We start from the raw sequence: 19,919 nt of genomic DNA on the forward strand, positions 1-19,919 counted from the left end.
GCCTCTGATTCACAGGAGGTCTCAATAATAATATTTGTTGACTTGATTAAGTGGTTGAATGAAGGACTAACACAAGGTGACCTCTAAGCTGCTTTCAGCTCTATGTAAAACTCTAATATCCATGAAATCAAGATGAAGAGGATCGGCAGAACTTTTGAAGTTTGAATTATCCAACCAATTATTTTCATTTTGTTCTTCACTTTGCTTGTGTACACTAAGTCTTTTTTTGTTGAGGAGAAAAATGAGTTGAATTTTCCTGGGAAGAGATACAAGACAGTTTACTCCCCTCTTTGGACTCCAAACTCCTTGACTATATATCTGTCAGTAGGTAGCTAATGAAAATAACTTTGGTTCCATGGAAATAACTGTGAGGACTATGAAATCCAGGGATGTGAGCTGGGAGTACAGGACGTCCAACCAGGATTGTTCTAAAGTGCTCAGAATGTAGTAATGAAAGTGAAATGCCATGGCTAATAAATATTTGTTGATTGATTAAAGAACATCAAATGCTGGATATACCTCTGATAAAAATATCTTGTAGCTCTAAGTTTATACACAAGGACCAAATGTAAATGAGCATGCTGGTTTCAATTAACAAGTAACCCATGTCAAAAAGTTTGAAAATTTTTTTTAACTCAAAATGGGTCACAGATCAAAATGTAGAAAGTAAAACTATACAACTTTTAGAAGAAAACATAGGAGAAAATATTCATGAACTTGGGCTAGGCAAAGAGTTCTTAGATAAAACACCAAAAGCATGATCTGCAAAAGAAAAAATGGATATACTGGTCTTCATGAAAATTTAAAACTTTGCTCTGTAAAAGACACTCTGAAGAGAATGAAAAGACAAGCTATAGACTAAGAAAACATTTTCAGAAATCACATATTCATAAAGAGCTTGTATCCAGGATATATAGAGAATTCTTAAAATTCAACAACAACAACAAAATGGCCAAGAACGGCCGGGCGCGGTGGCTCAAGCCTGTAATCCCAGCACTTTGGGAGGCCGAGACGGGTGGATCACGAGGTCAGGAGATCGAGACCATCCTGGCTAACACGGTGAAACCCCGTCTCTACTAAAAATACAAAAAACTAGCCGGGCGAGGTGGCGGGCGCCTGTAGTCCCAGCTACTCCGGAGGCTGAGGCAGGAGAATGGCGTAAACCCGGGAGGCGGAGCTTGCAGTGAGCTGAGATCTGGCCACTGCACTCCAGCCCGGGCGACAGAGCAAGACTCCGTCTCAAAAAAAAAAAAAAAAAAAAATGGCCAAGAACAGTGGCTCATGCCTGTAATCCCAGCACTTTGTGGGACTGAGACAGACGAATCACTTGAGGCCAGGAGCTTGAGATGAACCTGGACAACATGATGAAACCCTGTCTCTACTATAAATACAAAAATTAGCTGGGTGTTGTGGCCTGTAATCCCAGCTACTCGGGAGGCTGAAGCATGAGAATTAACCCAGAAGGCAGAAGTTGCAGTGAGCTGAGATCACACCGCTGCATTCCAGCCTGGGTGACAAGACCCTTTCTCAAAAAAAAAAAAAAAAAAAGAAGGAAACAAGCAACCCAATACAACTGAGCAAAATGTTTAAACAGATGCTTCACAAAAAAATGATATATGGATAGCATATTAGTACATGAAAAAGTACTGGAGTATATTAGTCATTAGGGAAATGTAAGTTAAAACCACAATGAGATACTACTACACACTTATTAAAATAGCTAAAAATAAAAACAAAACTGACATTTTCAAGTGCTGACAAGGATATGGAGCAACTGGGTTTTCATACATTGGGAATGTATGGAATGCTGGTAGGAATGCAAAACGGTACAGGCACTCTGGAAAACAGTTTGGCAATTTCTTATGAAATTAAACATACACAAATCAGATGACTCAGCAGTCATACTCCTAGGTGCTTACCCTAGATAAATGAAAATTCAAGTTCACACAAACATCTGTATCCAAATGCTTATAGCAACATTATTCATAATTGCCAACAACTGAAAACTATTAAGATGTCCTTCAATGGGTGGATGGATAAGCAAACCATGATCCATTCATACAATGGAATACTACTCAATAAGGAAGGACTGTTGATATGTACAACAATATTGATGATTTTCAGATGTTTTATGCTAAGTGAAAGAAGCCAGACTCAAAAGGTTACATAATATATAATTAAATTTATATGACATTCTGGAGGAGATAAAACTATAGGATGGAGTTGCCAGGGGTTGGGGGTGGGTGAAGAGTTTGACTCCAAAAGGGAAGGATCAGGGACACGGGGTAAGAGAATTGTTCTGTGTCTTAATTGTGGTGATGGTTACATGACTCGCATTTAAGACGTTCACAATTGTACACCCCCACGCCAAAAGTTAATTTAATGTATGTAAACAAAGAAAAAACTTCTCTAAGTAATGGAAGGGAAAAAAATTTAGTCATCAGAGATCTACCATAGGTTAGTCAAGAGGCTTTAATTTTTACTCAGAATAATCTTGTTTTTGATGCTTAACTGACTGTACAATGGGTACAAATGAATATTTTCCCGGTACTATATTTATATAGCAGCCAGGATGACCCTTAAAGACATTCTCAAACACAGGGCAGCTGTATCCCCTAGCTTTCCTAACCAAGCTATCTGACACTCAAGCTCCTGTAACCTCAGAAGAATTATGACTGCTCAGCCAAACAAAGCGTTGATAACACCACACCCTGCACTTTTCACCTGAGCAAATGTCACCAAGATCTCATGCACGTCATCTGCCTTGGTGAGTGTGCCGGCCTGAATGCAATCCACGGGAGGTTTCCACGTCCTCCTCACCAAGTGCTTCCTGACCTTGCCCCACTGATTAGATCCTACTTTGATGACAGCTGAGATGCAACCTGGGTGCTGCCCCTGGGCGGGACTCAGCTTTGACAAGACTGATTTAGCGCTCCATTTCTTTCCCTTATAAATCCTGTCTTTAACCTCAGACCATTCATTGTTTAGGAATTCAAGGTCTCCTTGGGAGTCTCATGTCCTTGCCAAGCCTTCGCCAGGCTCTCGCCACTGCTGTTCCTCTGCCAGCCCAACGCTACATTCTGAGGCTCTAGGAACACAAGAGAGAACTCCAGTGCTCACATTCCATATTGACTCTCTCTATGTTCTTGAATTACCACCTACCTGAAAAAGCCCCAGAGTCTCAGGGGAACATTCTGTAGTCCCTGCTGCCAAAGAGGGTTTTTTGAGTTTTAGTCGTCTTCCAAAGTTTATTGTATGAAGTCTTAGTGCTTCACTGGAGTTTGTCATATGTCTGGATAATAAATAAGTTTCAAAAATGTAACTAACATAAGTTCCAGTTTAATTTCCAAGGCTAGTAGAATTGTGGTCTTCTTCATCTCCCTTTCCCTCCTTCCCTGCCTCCACCAACTGCCACAGCATATATTAAAAGCTGACGTGCCAAACTTCGCCTTCCGGTAGAAATTACCTCGGAAATAAAGCTAAGATTCCAGGGGTCCTGGCCTTGAAAAGAATCTAATCCAAGAAGACAAGCGGAACTGAGAGGCCTAGGAAGACTTAAAGTTGGAAGGAAAGAATTCACAGCTAATTTGGAAGATAAACAGAAAAGTAGTTCAGCATAATGTGAACATTTTTCCATGTGCTACAGCAAAGGAAGGGGATTTGGGATATTTAAGGTGGAGAATTGCCCTTTCCACCTTAGCCTTATTTTCTCAGAGTTAGCATTCAACCACCAAAACAGCCAGAAACCAGAGGGCTGTTCCCACATCCACAATTTATATAGTTTTACTCCATTCATAGCAGGTAGGTATCTAACGACACTAAGGCTTCCTACTAATTTTTTACAATTTCATTTTATTGCTCATTATTCCCTTTTGTTACTTTTATCAGCTTTGTGTCCTGGAATTTCACTTAGCCTGGCAGGCCTTCCCTTTGCCACAGCTAAAAGAGAACTCAGATAGACTTTGTCTCGGGAGTGGGACATGACCCAGCCATCTGGGGTAGCATATATCCCTTCCCATACTAATTGTTCTCCTGATTTTTTAAATCCTTGCTTTCAAAAGAAATGTAATCCTTATGTTTCTACTTCATTTACACTCAATTTAGGAAAGCCCTCTTTCGTAAGACCTGTGTGGTGTCCAAATAGCCTTCTTGACACGCATACCCCTTTTCAAGAGCCTCCAGTAGTCTTCCAAAGTCAGAACCAATGCCTTCTGACTCTAAATTGAAAATCCAATTAAACACGCAATTTAGGTGAATACTGGAAAGTTTAGCCTTGAATTTTCGGCTAACACCTACTCACAAAAATATTTGAGAGCATCGAAATTCTAGAATCTAGAAAAATAATCTGTAGTGTGTGCTAACAATTCACTTCTCTAGCATCAATAATTTCTGACCCTGCGGCAAGTCCCAGCAGCAGGAAGTGATGCATTTGAATTCCATAGGTCACTTTAGCATCTAGTAGCAATGCCCAAGACATGGGCTCCAGAGCATACTTTCTGCATTTGAATCCTACCTTTACATCATAAGTTATTTGTAAATATCAAATGAGTCAAAGCAGGCAAAGCACTTATTGTAGTGCCTGACATAGTCACTACTCAGTCCCATTACCTGTGATCACTAGGCTTGTGCATACTGTTCTTGGTGCTTATTGGGAACAATATAAGAATTTACTGTATCTACAGGAAGACATTTACGCAATTTTTGTAAAACTACTTTTAAAGATACTGCTCATTTTTCTTTTTAATATCCCATCTAGTAAATAAACCTTTGTTAAATTAATGTTAGATTACTCAAGCTAGAAAAATAGAAATGTGATTAACTAATAGACTTCCTTTAACTTTAATATCATAAACACAGATGAGTGATAGGTTTTAATTCTTATTTTATTCTTTGCTTTGGCTGTCAAAAAGTAAGGGTTTATGTTTGGCTATAGTAGCAATCCTGAGTTTAGCAATAATAATAGCTAAATAATAGTTCTCATTTATTTACTAAAAAAGTGCTAATGTTTAAGAGCAATTTGTAACGTTATTGTCTGATTTTTGCACTCCAAAAATAAAAATTAAAAGAGGGCAGTTCCTGTAAATAAATATACCTGAAATTAATACACAAGAACTTTTTGAGCCACTTACTTTATTCCTGTCCTGGTTCTGACCTATGTTATATTCTGATATAAACAGGAGAAAAGTATACATAGTTTAATGTTACAGATTTCAACAGCTGTTAAAATCACATAATAATTGTTCCTTCACACTGTGTAGAGTTACACCATGGTGAATTTGCTGTTCATACGCAAGGAAGGAAATCAGAATCTAGACATTGAGGAGTACTCATTAAATCAGACACACACATACACAAAATACTTTGATGCACTCTTTTTCTTTTGTGTTTTACTCTAGTGCCATGTAAAATATACAGCCAAGACTTTCTGGGAGTTTCTGATTCTCCACTGCTTCATGGAAATGCACATGAATATAAAGCATACGAATGACCAGATCTGTGGCTGCACCCATCAACTGCTTACGATCTCAGACACCCCAGTCCAGAGGACCACCAAGGGGAGCACAAATTCAAATTACAGTTCTTAGAGGTTCCAGATGGACTTTTCATTTATGATCTAAACTGAGATAGCTTTGAGAGAAAAAGAAGGCACAATTAATAATTTTGCCAGGACTATAGGTGTAAATATATACTAGACAAATTAGGATGCATAATCACCATACCTAACAGGCTCAGATTATTTCAAATCTACCATCGCAATTGCTGGTGGGCTGAAAACGATGTTGAGCCAAAATATTTCTGCACCTTCCTTTCCTTACTGATGACTTAAATTTTGCCATTACAGATTCATTGCTTTGGATTAGAAGTTGTCAACCAGGGATAATTTTGCCACCAGGGGATATTTGCCTAATGATATTTTTCATTGTCACGACTGGGATGGGGGCTGTCACTGGCATCTAATGCATAGAGAACAGGGATGCTGCTAAACATACTACAATGCCCAGAACAGTCCCCAACAACAAAGAAATTATCGAGCCCAAAGTGCCCATAATGCAGACTGAGGTTTGGAAACCCTGCTTTGGATTACACAGTCTCTTCTGTTGCTCCCATTTAAAGATACATGAAGATCAAGAGATTGATAAGACAAGCCACAGTCTGGGAGAAAATATTTGCAAAAGACATATCTGAGAAAAATCTATAACAATTATCCAAAATATACAAAGAACTATTAAAACTCAACAATAAGAAAACAACATGAATAAAAAAATAGGTAAAAGACACGGACAGACACCTCACCAATGAAGAGCTACAGATGGAAATAAGCATATGAGAAAATGCTCAACATCATACGTCACTAGGGAATTGCAAATAAAAACAACAATGATACTATTACACACCTATCGCAACAGCCAAAATCCAGAACACTGACAACACCAAATGCTGGAAAGGATGTGAAACAACAGGAACTCTCATGCATTGCTGCTGGGAATACAAAATGATACAGCTGCTTTGGAAGACAGTCTGGCAGTTTCTTACAGAACCAAACATTTTTACTGTAGATCTAGGAATTGCACCCCTTAGTATTTACCCAAAGAAGTTAAAATTTACACAAGTTTTATTTATAATTGCCCAGACTTGGAAGCAACCAAGATGTTCTTCAGTAGGTAAATAGAAAAATAAACTGTGGTACATCCAGGCAATGAAATAGTATTTGGTACTAAAAGGAAGTGAGCTATCAAGCCATGAAAAGACAAGGAGGAACATTAAGTGCATATTGTTAAGTGAAGGAAGCCAATCTGAAAAGGCTACATATTGTACAATTCCATCTATGTCACTTGTTTGAAAAGGCAAAATGATGGAGACAGTAAAATGATCAGTAGTTGCCAGAGGTTAGGAGGAGGAAGTGATGAATAGGCAGAGCACAGAGGGTTTTTAAGGCAGTGAGATTATTCTGTATGATACTCTAATAGTGTATATATACCATTATATACTTGTTAAAAACCATAGACTGTACAGCACCAAGAGTGAACCCTAGTGTAAATTGTAGACTGGGTAGTAATGATGTGCCGATAGAGGTTCATTGATTATAACAAATTTGCCACTGTGGTGCAGGATTTTGATAGTTGGGGAGGCTGTACATGTGTGGGGGGCATATGAGAATGCTCTGTATCTTTTGCTCAATATTGCTATGAACTTAAACTGCTTTTAAAAAGGATACATGAAGGATGCACATAAGTCCCTCATATTTCATATCAAATGATTTTATCAAATGGTAAGAGAAAGTGATAAATGCAGGAGTAGTAAGTAAAAATATTACTGTCTTTAGATTATTGCCTATGCTGACTCTGCTATAGTGGACTGGGAGTGGTTAGGAGATGAGGGAGGTGACTGCAATTAGCTGATGTTTTGAGAGAGGTTATAAAAATCATATATTCATTTATTCATTTCACTAGCCAAATTTTATTAAGCCCTGCTGTTGGCCAGAGCCTTAGGGATTTCCCATAAGCCTCCCATTTCCATAGTGGAAAACAACCTAAAGCTTGAACTAGTGAAGCCTAACATCCTGGCCATTCCGCTGCCCCCAGAGGCCACCATTTACCATATAGTCACTAGACCTATGCTGGCATCATCAAAACTGAGAGTATGAACCTTAAACTGAGGCTACAGCTTCTCCAGATGTGACATGATTGGTTTTACTCAACGATTGTGCATTCCAGTTATTCATCTTGTGAGTAGATTCAAACTGCCGTAGTACCCTGAGTTTTAGTGTGTAGAATGGGTCAAGTATGTAGGCCAGAAATGCCCTATATCCTGGATCTTGAAATGAGTGGGAAAGAAGGAAGACATTTATCTAAAGAAGCATTTCCCTTAGTGTCCCATGCATGCCAATGATTGGCTTCTGTACTCTTCTAATGTCCTAACCTAAACTATAGAGTTTGTCCTGTCCCTCTAATTTCAGACCTTAGAGACATACAGGACATATCCAAACAACTACTAATACCAACCCTAGTTACACTGATGACACCAAGACCCTATGCAGATGCCTCAGAGTGAATGTTGCTACAGAAAGACAGACTAAATTGATGGTGGGGTTAGCATGTGCTGAACTCTGGTAAAAGCAATTTATTTTTTTTGTCTCATTCCAGGCAGCTGTAGTGAAATTTTTCCCCTTCCCGGCCCCCAAAATAGATAATCCTTGGTTTTCCCAAAAGTAGCATAATTTTCCTGATGTAAATAGTAGATACCGCCATAATCTCTTGTCAAAGATTGCTTCAGAAGGGAATAATTTTTCTGTGAAACTTCAATTAAGGAAAGAAGTAGCTCAGTGAGTATGTAAACATATAGGAGGTGTAACTCTGAAACTTCCATTGCAAGTATTATTCTATGCAAAATACTGTTTTTTCTTTTTATATATGATGGGGAGGTGAGATTAAGAATTATTTTAGACACCATTAAACCACTCCCACGGTCTTTACATTTCTTCTAGTTATCCTTTCATCTTCTAAGTCCCTATATTTTGAAGTTTTCAATTCCCTTTTGTTTCTGACTTCTGTTTCTAGTTTTTCATAATCCTCCTTTCACTGCTTTCCTTTTGGTTCAATCTGATGCCTTTCTTATTTCATTCTGTTTAGTACAACATTTTCTATGTGCACTTTTGTACTTATTTCCACTGCCTTTTTGCTCCCAGTTTTAGTGTCTAATCTCCTTTATCTGTTGTGTATGTATGTTTTGCTTTTTGCCACCAATGGTAATTATTTTTACTTCTGAGGATTGCTTCTTTCTTTTTTAAAAAAAGAGTTAGAATGTGAACATTTTATCTGCTCTCATTTGTGGTATATTTGTTTATTTCTCGAGTCTTCCAGTTTGGAACTCTCTCTCTCTGCCACAAATTCTGCCCTTCAGAAACTCTTTTACAACATGCCATAATGTGTGGCTCAATCCAATTAAGAGAATAGGAAAAAAAAACCCAAATGGTAAAAAAATTGGGCTGAGATTATTAGCCACCAATATTTCGGTTTGTTAGAGGACTCTCTCCTTTTGTTTGAGGGGGTGGAGGGGCTGTCCACTGCAAATATACCTCTCTATGCCTTGATGACATGTGCATTGGAGGAGTTTCTGGAATAGACATTTAATAGCCTTCAACGGTCTCTGAAGGAAATTAGTCAGTGTTACCAAAAATATCAGAGAACTAAGCAGAAGAGTAGGAATATCATGGAGAGTGGGCTAAGGGATTAAGAAACAAAGAAAGAACTGGAATGTTCAATTGGTTGAGGAAAATCTGAGTATGGATAAGAAACACAAAGCTTATGTCTGTGAATGTCCTAGAAGCTGTGTTATATCACTTCACCTGTCACTTTGATGAATTACTATTTACTGTAGTGAAGCCACATTACACCATTCACGTGGGTCAATCTTCCTTTTTAAAAATCTGACCTTAGGTTCCCAAAACCCAGTCTCCTAAGGAAGAACAGCAGGAACTTTACTTTGTACTTAGGAATTAACAATTTGAATTTTTCTGTATGTGACTCTGCAGATACATCTTTTTAAAAACCCACCGAAATTAGGCAGTTTCTAATAATTTTTAAATATGTAGGCCACTGGCTTGGGATGGAATTGTTCCTATGTGTATTATTTATTTGGAAGAGAATTTGCCTGAGCTAACTAGGTTGGAAGTCGGCATGTAATGTAAATTTATTGAGGGTTAGAGGTGTGTCTTTTACAACCGTATATCCCGGGAGAACCTACTGCAGAGCTCTGTACATTGTTAGCACTTAACAAATACTTGTTGAAACAATGCACAAAGGAATAAATAGCAAATTTCGGTGAAGTTGGAAGGGACCCCAAGTGATCAGCATGTGCTTCTCCATCCGGAATGAGGTAAATGGACAGGTGCACATGAAGGCTTCTTTCTTCCTGGATTCGCTTTTAATATAGGAACAACAGGGTCAGCTCCTTGTTCTTGAGGATTCATGGGGATTGGAACTTACAAGCCAAGTTCCCAATTTACAGAGTGTGTGGAAACAGTTTGATGGACAAACTCTGTAAGGACAAAAGTGTATCACTTATCAATCACCTTCAGCAACCAAACTGGGTGCTCAGAACAGCCCTTGTTAAGTAACCATATAGGTGAGGCAGCACAGGAGATTCAAACAAGATCAAATATGAGGAGACTGAAATAATGCTTTCTGAGAATTGATATTCCCAAGTTGGCATACAGATCTAGTTAGACACAAAGCCATTCTCTTTCCCATAAATTCAGGGAATACTAGGCTAAACCCAAAGCGTGTCTTATTTTAGTTGATTGGACAAAGTGGGGTTTCTAAAAGTTAAAGGAGACAAAATGAAAAGACTTCATAAGTATTGTTAGAGAATTTACAGCAGGAACCAGCAGTTCGTTTTTCCTTCCGACTTTACAGCCTGTGACTGATGACTAGTTAGTGAGTAAGCAAGTATAGAGTAAGTGTAAGGAAATGATAATTATTTCTTATCAATAGTGATAATTGTATCAGTTTAATAGTAAATAAGTGTGCTGTGTGTTGGCAAGACTCTAATTCAAAGTAGTATTTCTATGATATGGACCTTGGGATTACTTTTAGCATATTCACCACCATGTAAGCAAGACTTTGGCCCTCTTCATGGCACGGATATTTACTGGGCAATACCTTGCAGCACACACTAGGCACTGGAGATAAATAAATCAAGGAGGTAGCGACTGCCTTGTGGAAGGGGGGTTTCGTCATGCCAACACAACCTAAGGTAAGCTCAGAAATTCCATCCTCAATGGCTTTTTTTCCCCTAAAAGCATAACACATACAGTAGTTCCCCCTAATTTGTGGTTTCTTACCTGTCATCAATTGAGAACAAAAAATATCAAATGGAGAATTCCAGAAATAAACAATTCATAAATTTTAAATTGCCCATTGTTTTGCGGTGATGAAATCTCTCACCGTTCCACTCAACCCTGCATGGGACATGAATCATCCCTTTGTCTAGGGTATCCGTATCCACGCTGTATAAGCTACCTGCCTGTAGGTCACTTAATATCCATGTTGGTGATCAGATGGACTGTCATGGTATTGTAGTGCTTGAGTCCAAGTAACTCCTATGTTTCTTAATAATGACCTTAAAGTGCAAGAGCAGAGATGCTGGCATATTGTTATAATTGTTCTACTTTATTATTCATTACTGTTGATTTCTTACTGTGGCTAATTTATCAATTAAACTTCATAATAGCTATTAATGTATAGGAAAAACATGGCATATATAGAATTTAGTACTATTAATATCTGCAGTTTCAGGTGTCCACTGAGGGTCTTGGAATGTATTCCCCAGAGATAACAGGGGATTACTGTATATTGGTTGATTTGAATGGATTTCCTTCCCCCACCTTGCCACCTGATTCCACCACAGCCTCTTTGAATAGACCCCATAATTCAGACATGATAATGTCATGGTCTCTAACATGACAGTATTTTTTTTAAAGGACTTTTAAATGAGTCTATATGTTGGCAACTGCAATTTCATGTGTGTTTTTCTTGATAAAGTTTGATTAGCTAATGAAGTATAGCAATACTTAATATTTATAATACCTTATAATTCAGCCTCATATAAAAATTTAAATTAAATATTTAACATAGCATGTTGTGGTTACTTTGAAATATTATGTGCCGAGGTAGGGCACTGATTTACTAAGCACGGACAAATACGTTATGTTTTATTTACTCTCAGTATCACTTTATTGTTGCCTTACTTCCTTCTACTTCAGTTGTGTCTTAAAATAACTGTTCTGTACTTCAGCAATAACACATATAGCAGAAAATTTGGAAAACAAATAAAAACCCAAAAGAAACAGGAAAATAAGTCACCCCAAATCCTGTCGCACGTGGGTGGCTTTCATTATGTTTGGCAAAGCCTTATAATGTTTTTTCATGTATCTTACGTTGCTTGACAAAAATGGTATCACATTATATTTACAGCTTTGAACCTGTTTTTCTCTTAACAACATACTGGGGGCTGTTTTCCCATGTCAGCAAGGATGCCGTTAAATGGCTGAAGAGCATCAAAGTGTGTTCTTCTTAAATTGCTGCATGCTGCCTTGCCATGGGCCAGCGGGAATACAGCCCCAGACGCAGTGGTTTCATCCAGACCAAGAAGTCATTCTTCGCATTCTCGGTGGAGGGTACTCCCCTTAGGAATGTGGAGCTGATGATGCCAAGTGTGTCCTTGACCTTCTGGGCAGGATGGAAAGCTCTTCTATTTTCTCAGGCTTCTGCCTGATAAGGGTGATCAAACAGCAAGATTCAAGATTTATTACTCAGGAATCTAATTTATTTGCAGTTGTTTAGAGCTTTCATTGGTGTCCTGATGCTTTTATCCATTTGCTGCCTTATTTTAGAAACTCATCAGTTGAAACCAATATCAATCAACAAAACCCCAGTTTGCACCCCATTTACAATTCTGAATCAGTTTCTTTTCTGTTTTAGTGTTTCTCATGTGATTGTTCCTATAGTGGTCAATATCAATATATCATATTTGGCTAGCACTTATTTCTGCAAAATGCACCTAAGACATGTTCATTAGTTGTTTAAAAATGTAAATTCAATAGAAAATTTACCTCAAAATTTGACTGCGATGTGAACGTGAATGAATGTATTTACCTATATCTATTATATTGTTATATATGTAATTTTTAATAATGCAAGTTCCAATTTTTAAAAACATTTTTCTCTTGAATGTATCAGTTATAAAATGCCTGAAGTTATAAATCCTGTGATGTGGCATCTTGATGTGTGGTTTTTTTTTTTTTTTTTTGAGATGAAGTCTTGCTCTATCACCCAGGCTAGAGTGCAATGGTGTGATCTTGGGGTCACTGCAACCTCTGCCTCCCGGGTTCAAATAATTATCCTGCCTCAGCCTCCCAAGTAGCTGGGATTACAGGTGCCCACTACCCTCCCTGGCCAATTTTTGTATTTTTAGTAGAGATGGGGTTTCACCATGTTGGCCAGGCTGGTCTCGAACTCCTGACCCCAGGTGATCCACCCACCTCGGCCTCCCAAAGTGCTGGGATTACAGTCATGAGCCACCGTGCCCAGTCAATGCATTTTAGAGTCTAGGTTTTGGAAGTCCTAGAAAAGCTTATGATAATCAAAAACAATAAATTATTTCTAAACCATGACATAAAATAGTAATAATGGACAGTTGTGACATTCATACTAAGTGTGCTCTACTTGAGCACTTTTCATATTTTATTTCAATAAACTTCTTAAAACAACTCAAAAACAGTTACTATTATAGGCCCCATTACTGCAGATGAGGGAAACACAAGTGAGAATTTCTTAAAAGCCTAATTTTTCACTACCTTTTTCCTCTAAGAAGGTGAATATGAATCTCGGTGCTAATTGCTCCCCCCTTAAAGTTAATAATCACACTATTAATAGCAATATGAGTCATCATTCATTGGGTACGTATCATGAGAAGCAGGTACTTTATAAATATTATTCCTAATCCTCACGTGGTAGGTTGTATTTGTAGCTACAATAATCTCTCCTTTCCACATGCTCCTCTGCAATGTGACCTAGCCAACCTCCCATCAAGAAGAGACTTTCTCCAGCCCCTCCAATCTCCACTCCCTCAATTTCTCCACCCCCTCCAATAAGGGTGGGCCCTATGACTGCTTTGGCGGAGAGAATACAGCAGAAGTGACATTATGCCAGTTTCAAGACCCAGGCCTTAAGATTTTACCTGCTTCCACTTCCTGCCTCACAGAATATTTGCTGTGGGGACCTAGATACTGTGTAAGAAATATGACTACTCTGGGACCACCATGTCATGAGAAACCCAAGCTGTATGGAAAGGCCCAAGAGTAGGGTCATCAAACTATAGCCCGTAGGCCAAATCTGGCTCATCACATTCTTTCTAGCTAAGAATGGCAGGGAGGGGCAGCCAAAAGAATAACAACAGTCTGTGATATGTAATAAGTATATGAAACTTAAATAAAATGTTATTGAAACTATCACACTTATTTATTTACTTATTGTCTGTGGCTGCTTTCATGCTACAATGGCAGAGTTGAATAGCTGTGACAGACATCATGTGACCCTTAAAGCCTAAAATATTTACTATCTGGACCTTTACAGGAAAAGTCTGCCAACCCTCAGCCTCAGAGGATAAGGAGCTGGGATTTCAACCCAGGTCCTTTCAATTCCTAAGCTTTATTTGTGATACAGTAGCCCCATAATATTCAGCCTTTACTCTATTACAATACATTGTATGCCCATGTCAGTCTTCATTAACTCAAAAAAAGTGTACTGACAATTGTCACCACAGGTAAGCACTGCACTAAGCTTTGTGGGGAAACGAGATATAATTTAGATGGAATCTGAAAATTTTACTTAACTTTTTACTTAGCTAAGAAGACCAAGGGTTATTATAATGTGATGATGGATGAAATATTGTAAATTAAAATTTGACACATTTATTCTGAAGGTGGTGGCCTACAGAATCCCATTCTAGGTAACAAAACCTTCAGAAAAGCTATTTGTTTGATCTTTAGATCACAGTTCTAGGACTTTCCTTTAAGGAGCAAGTTGTCAGCAGTCAGTGAAGAGATGGCGTGAAAGCTCATCCTGCCTACCCGCAAAGTTAGTTACACATTAGTGTTTTACTTTGTTTTTTCATTTCAGATTAACTGTCCTCTTCCCTGTTCAAACCATATGTAACTGTAACTGAATGGAAGTTAAACATCTGGAAACTGTTAGGATTGAATAGCAAGGAAAGGCAGGAAGCACAAGACTATGGAAAGTGGTTTTGAACAACCAGGGTAAGGAATGTAAAGAAAACTAAGCATATTCCAAGTTGTCTGCCATTATCATACACTCTCAAGGTCGTTACTAGAGATGGGTCACTCTGAAGTGAAGGCTGTCAACTAGGAACACAGCTAGATGAAATACAGTATGGTGAAAATGGAGGCAACTATGGGTTTAAAGGTCATTTCCTTGTTTATCAAGGGCCCTACTTAAGTGTAGGCTGCTTGAGAGCCAAAATATGTCACCTTTATAATATTTGATAGCCAGTGGTTTGTTGGGACTGGGACATACCAGCTTACAATAACTGATTACATTTTTAGGAATTTTTGTGAGCCGATTGTTGAACTTTGCCATGATAGAAGCATTTACACCATGGAATCTGGCAAATACAAGAAGTCAGGGCTCTTTTTTAAGAGAGCCAGTTTGCCAGCACACCACTGAGACAGAATCAATTAAAAATGATTAGCCAGTAGTCCAAAATTCTTTAGAGTGTGTGATAAACTATAACGCATTCATTACATTTATGCTTTTCAATAATTTTTAGTGACATGAGAAACAAATCTGGAAGCAAAAGTATAGCTCCAATATAGTCCCCAAAATGCTAAAACATATAGCTATATGTACAAAATTATAAGAGAGAAAATGCATCAATGTCTTCACAGTGGTTATCTTTGGGTTGTAGATTTACAGGTAACTGTTGTTTCATGCATTATATCTTTCAAGTATTTCTATAAGCATTGCTTTCTTAATTGAAAACCACTCAAAATAATGTACCTAAGTATTAACCTTTTTAAATTTTGTGTACAGGAATGACAGAGGGAGGGTTTACAGGAAGAGGGGTTGGAAGAGGAGGACTTTCTCTTCTTAACTCATTCAGTCCTGTGAGAAAAGGATTGAGGAGAAACCATTATGATTGAATTGGAGCTAGGAGTTGGGCTAGGGTCACAGAGGGAATGAGTAGAGAAGCAAAAGACTAATAGAGGCAGGAAAAGGGAATACTAAAACAGGGATCAGAAACTGTATCCCTAGCAGCTACATAAAGAAGCCATGTCATAGTCATTTCACTTTTTGAGCATCAATTGTTTCATCTCTAGTGTGTGCAGGCCACACTAGAAAACAATGCACAAATTTCATTTTAATCAAGATGTTCTAAGTGAACTTCCTCTTAAAGGCAGTCAGCTCTCAGGGTGGGTGTGCGGCAGCATGAGACTCACCTGGCAAAGGAAAGTAGAGGAATGTTTGCTGGAGAGGAAGGAAGGGAATTGTGCAAGATGAGAGTAGAGGGGTGTTGTTTAGTGAGGGTGCTGGAAGAAAACTGTCCTAATTGTAAAACCTCAATGGTAGTATCAAAGGGATGTTTGGGGACAAAAATATGGCTCCACGTTTGTTTTATTTTATATGTAGATAAAGAACCCTTGCTTCTCACAGACAAATTTCTAACTTCTACCAAGGAATTTCTGAATGTAGTCTGTATGATAAGATCCCTGATTATGTGTTATAATGAAAAAATCAGGAATCTTCATTAGAAGATTACTCTGAAACTGAATAAATTTTGTTTAGTAATGTTTTAAACACATCTCTTAAGGTCCAGATTATTTTCTAGGATCACATTATAAAAAAGATCTTAAAAATACAGTAGAATTTTTTTTTTTTTTTGAGATGGGGTCGCATTTTGTCACCCAGGCTGGAGTGCAGTGGGATGATCCCTGCTCACTGTAGCCTCAACCCCCTCGACCTCAAGCGATCCTCCTGCCTCAGCACCCCAAGTAGCTGGGACTACTGGCGCATACCACCAAGCCCAGCTAATTTTTGTATTTTTCACAGAGACGTGGTCTCATCATTTTACTCAGGCTGGTCTCGAACTCATGAGCTCAAGTTGTCCACCCACCTTGGTTTCCCAAAGTGCTAGGATTACAGGTGTGAGCCACAGCACCCAGCCTAGTAGAGTTTTTATTAGTTGTTAACTCTGACACTAATGTAGTTAGAAAGAGGTAGAAACTAATGGCTCAGTATATTACTTTATCCGTGGGTTGCAATTATCTATACAAAGTTGTTGCTTATTTCTACAATAGTTTCATGTCTATTGTAGTTATTCTCACTCATCTTGCAGAAAAAAAATCCCCTGATGTGATAAAGTACAATGGTTCCAACTCACATATTTACAATGTAATTAAAGTTTAAACTTTAATCTTTTTATAAACCTTAATATGATTTAACGCGTATTACTTTATCTGTGGGTTCCAATTATCTATTCAAAGTTGTTGCTTATTTCTACAATAGTTTCATGTCTATTGTAGTTATTCTCACTCATCTTGAAGGAAAAAAAAATCCCCTGATGTAAGTACAATGGTTTCAACTCACATATTTACAATGTAATTAAAGTTTAAACTTTAATATTTTTATAAAACTTGATTTAATGCATGCCATGTGTGCCTTTTTTCAAGGAGATCTGTATTCTTTAAACGACTTTGTAAGTCAGTCTCATGTACACATATGACGTTGGAGCTAGTTGGTTATCACCATTTTAATTGTATTTTTGAGACATTATAAGAAAAACATCAATGTTGCATTCCACTGGATCCCTCTTCCCAGACAGACCTGGATGAGTCTAGCTTTGCCCAGGACTGTGGACTTCCATGTTATGTGGGGCTGGGTGCTGAGGACATCAACACATCTGTAACCAAATCAGTGAACCTCAGTGGGAGCTGAGAGCCATGTCTCTGGAATGAGGGCCTCTCATTCCTTTGTTCTCGATATTTCCTGGCAACGTGTACACAAGCACATGCTATTAACAGATGGTGGAAGGCATAATTGGGATTTTTATCATAACATATCCCTCATGCTTCCACCATGCGCCAAAGAAGAAGAGATGCTTGGACTAGCTAGCTTCATCACAGCAGGACTAAAACCCCCTACTGTACTTCAAACCTCCCAAGACCTGAGTCCCTCCACGAAACTCAACCACTCAGTTAGATGTGGTTTTCAGTCAGAAGTACAGAGCCAACTTTGGCAGACACGTTCCTTCAGATTCCTTTTAAGATCAATTGTTAATGTGAGAGACTGGAGCCTAGTTTATCTGGTAAGTTGAGGCATACATCTGCGCTGCAGAGCTGAGGCCTATGGGATTGGCAGAGAGCCCTAAACTTTGTACAGACAACTGTGTCACATAACCCGCACAGATGAAAAGGTCTCCTTTGCTTAACCCCATAGCTATGTGCTGAGCAAGTCAGAAAGAAAGCAGGAACAAGTATGGCAAAGAACTTAGCCAAAGAAGCTTAAGAGGATTAATTTTGATTTTTTGCTGTTGATGTTCAAATCTAGTGTGTGCCTTCTCAGTTCAAAATTGATTACCCAGGTCTGCTTTATAAAAGCATGCATACATAGTGCATATTTTTAAGAGAAAATTAATTCTTCATAATTTATAAGTCTCTAAAGAAGTATAGTTCATAATGTTCGTATGACTCTTGTGCATTTATGCTGCTTGCATCATCCAAAGAATTTGAGGGGTTTTGTTAAAAGTATCTGCTGGCTGGGAATATTTCACATTACACCCAGGATGATTAAAATCGCAGGGCTACCCTTTGGGCACATGCCTGAGCATTGTAATCAGTGAGGTTTATATTTAGTGGTCAGTAGCATAGCTAAAGAAGTACCTCAGACGGCTTGAAATCTAACATGGTGGTGGTTATAGCTGGTGGTTAGGAGCTGGGAATCAGATGGTTGGGTTCAAATCTGACCCTTTCTCCTACCAGCTAAGTGACTTCGATCAACACACTCAACTTCTCTAAACCTTGATTTCCCCATTTGTAAATAGGCATGAAAATATTATCATGGGGTTAATTATATCATTATAAAATATGTAAAAGAAATCATAAAATATATAAAATATCACACGGTTGTGAGTTTTAAATGAAGTAATAAGTGAAAGTACTTACCATAATACCTGTTGCATAATATGTGCTAAATAAACATTAGCTATTATTTATACAAAGTGATAAACAGGGCTACATAATTTTCTAGCCCCACAGCAAAATGAAAATGTGGAACCCTTTGTTCAGAAAGCAAAGGAAAAAAAAAAAAAGTGTTGTTAAAGCTTAAAAAAAGCTTTTTATTCTCTTTCATGCTCTCTCTCAGCTTGTGATAGTGATATTGTATTTAATTACTAGACTTTTCAGATTTACAAAAAAAAAAAAAGAAGAAGAAAAAAGAAGAAAATGGAAAGTGGAGTTCTCATGTTACTCCCTCCAGGTTTCCACTATTATTAACATCTTGCATTAGTGTGGTACATTTGTTATACTTGACAAACCAATATTGACACATAATTACTGACTAAAATCCATAGTTTATATTAGAATTCACTCTTAATGTGTATAGTTCTACATGTTTTGAAAAATGCATAATGTCATATATCTACCATTACAGTATCATACAGAATAGTTTCACTGATCAAAAATATCCTTTGATAGCTGGCTAATCATATGCAAAAAAATGAAACTGGATCCCTATCTTTCACCATGTACAAAAATTAACTCAAGATGAATTCAAGACTTAATTGTAAGACCTTAAACTATAAAAATCCTAGAAGAAAACCTTGGAAACACCATTCTGGACATAGCTTTGCGAAAGTTTTTATGACTACATCCTCAAAAGCAATTGCAAGAAAAATAAAAATTGACAAGTAGGACCTGGTTAAACTAAAGGGCTTCTGTACAGCAAAAGAAACTATCAACAGAGTAAATAGACAACCTGCAGAATAAGAGAAAATATTCACACACAATGCATTCAACAAAGATCTAATATCTGGAGTCTATAAGGAACTTAAAGAGTTGAACAAGCAAAAAACAAACAACTCCATTAAAAAATGGGCAAAAGACATGAACAAACACTTGTCAAAAGATGACATACAAGTCACCAACAAACATGAAAAAATGCTTCTCATCACTAATCATCAGAGAAATGCAAATCAAAACCACAGTGAGATATCATCTCATACCAGTGGAAATAACTATTACTAAAATGTCAAAAAACAACAGATGTTGGTGAGATTGTGGAGAAAGGGAATGCTTATAAACTTTGGAGGGAATGTAAATTAGTTCAGACACTGTGGAAAGCAGT

The 19,919-nt window shown here is 37.9% G+C and overlaps 1 long non-coding RNA gene across 1 annotated transcript in view; it reads left to right on the forward strand.

The window, feature by feature from the left end:
* Positions 1 to 14,680: 14,680 nt before the first annotated feature.
* The window catches only part of LOC117077446, a 32,905-nt gene continuing 27,666 nt past the window's right edge, over positions 14,681 to 19,919 (forward strand). The window contains exon 1 of the long non-coding RNA XR_004434770.1: positions 14,681 to 14,818. This is a non-coding gene — a long non-coding RNA (uncharacterized LOC117077446). The remainder of the gene's footprint in view (positions 14,819 to 19,919) is intronic.

This window comes from Trachypithecus francoisi, unplaced genomic scaffold, assembly GCF_009764315.1.
Source record: "Trachypithecus francoisi isolate TF-2019V2 unplaced genomic scaffold, Tfra_2.0 Lachesis_group0, whole genome shotgun sequence".
Taxonomy (NCBI): Eukaryota; Metazoa; Chordata; class Mammalia; order Primates; family Cercopithecidae; genus Trachypithecus; species Trachypithecus francoisi.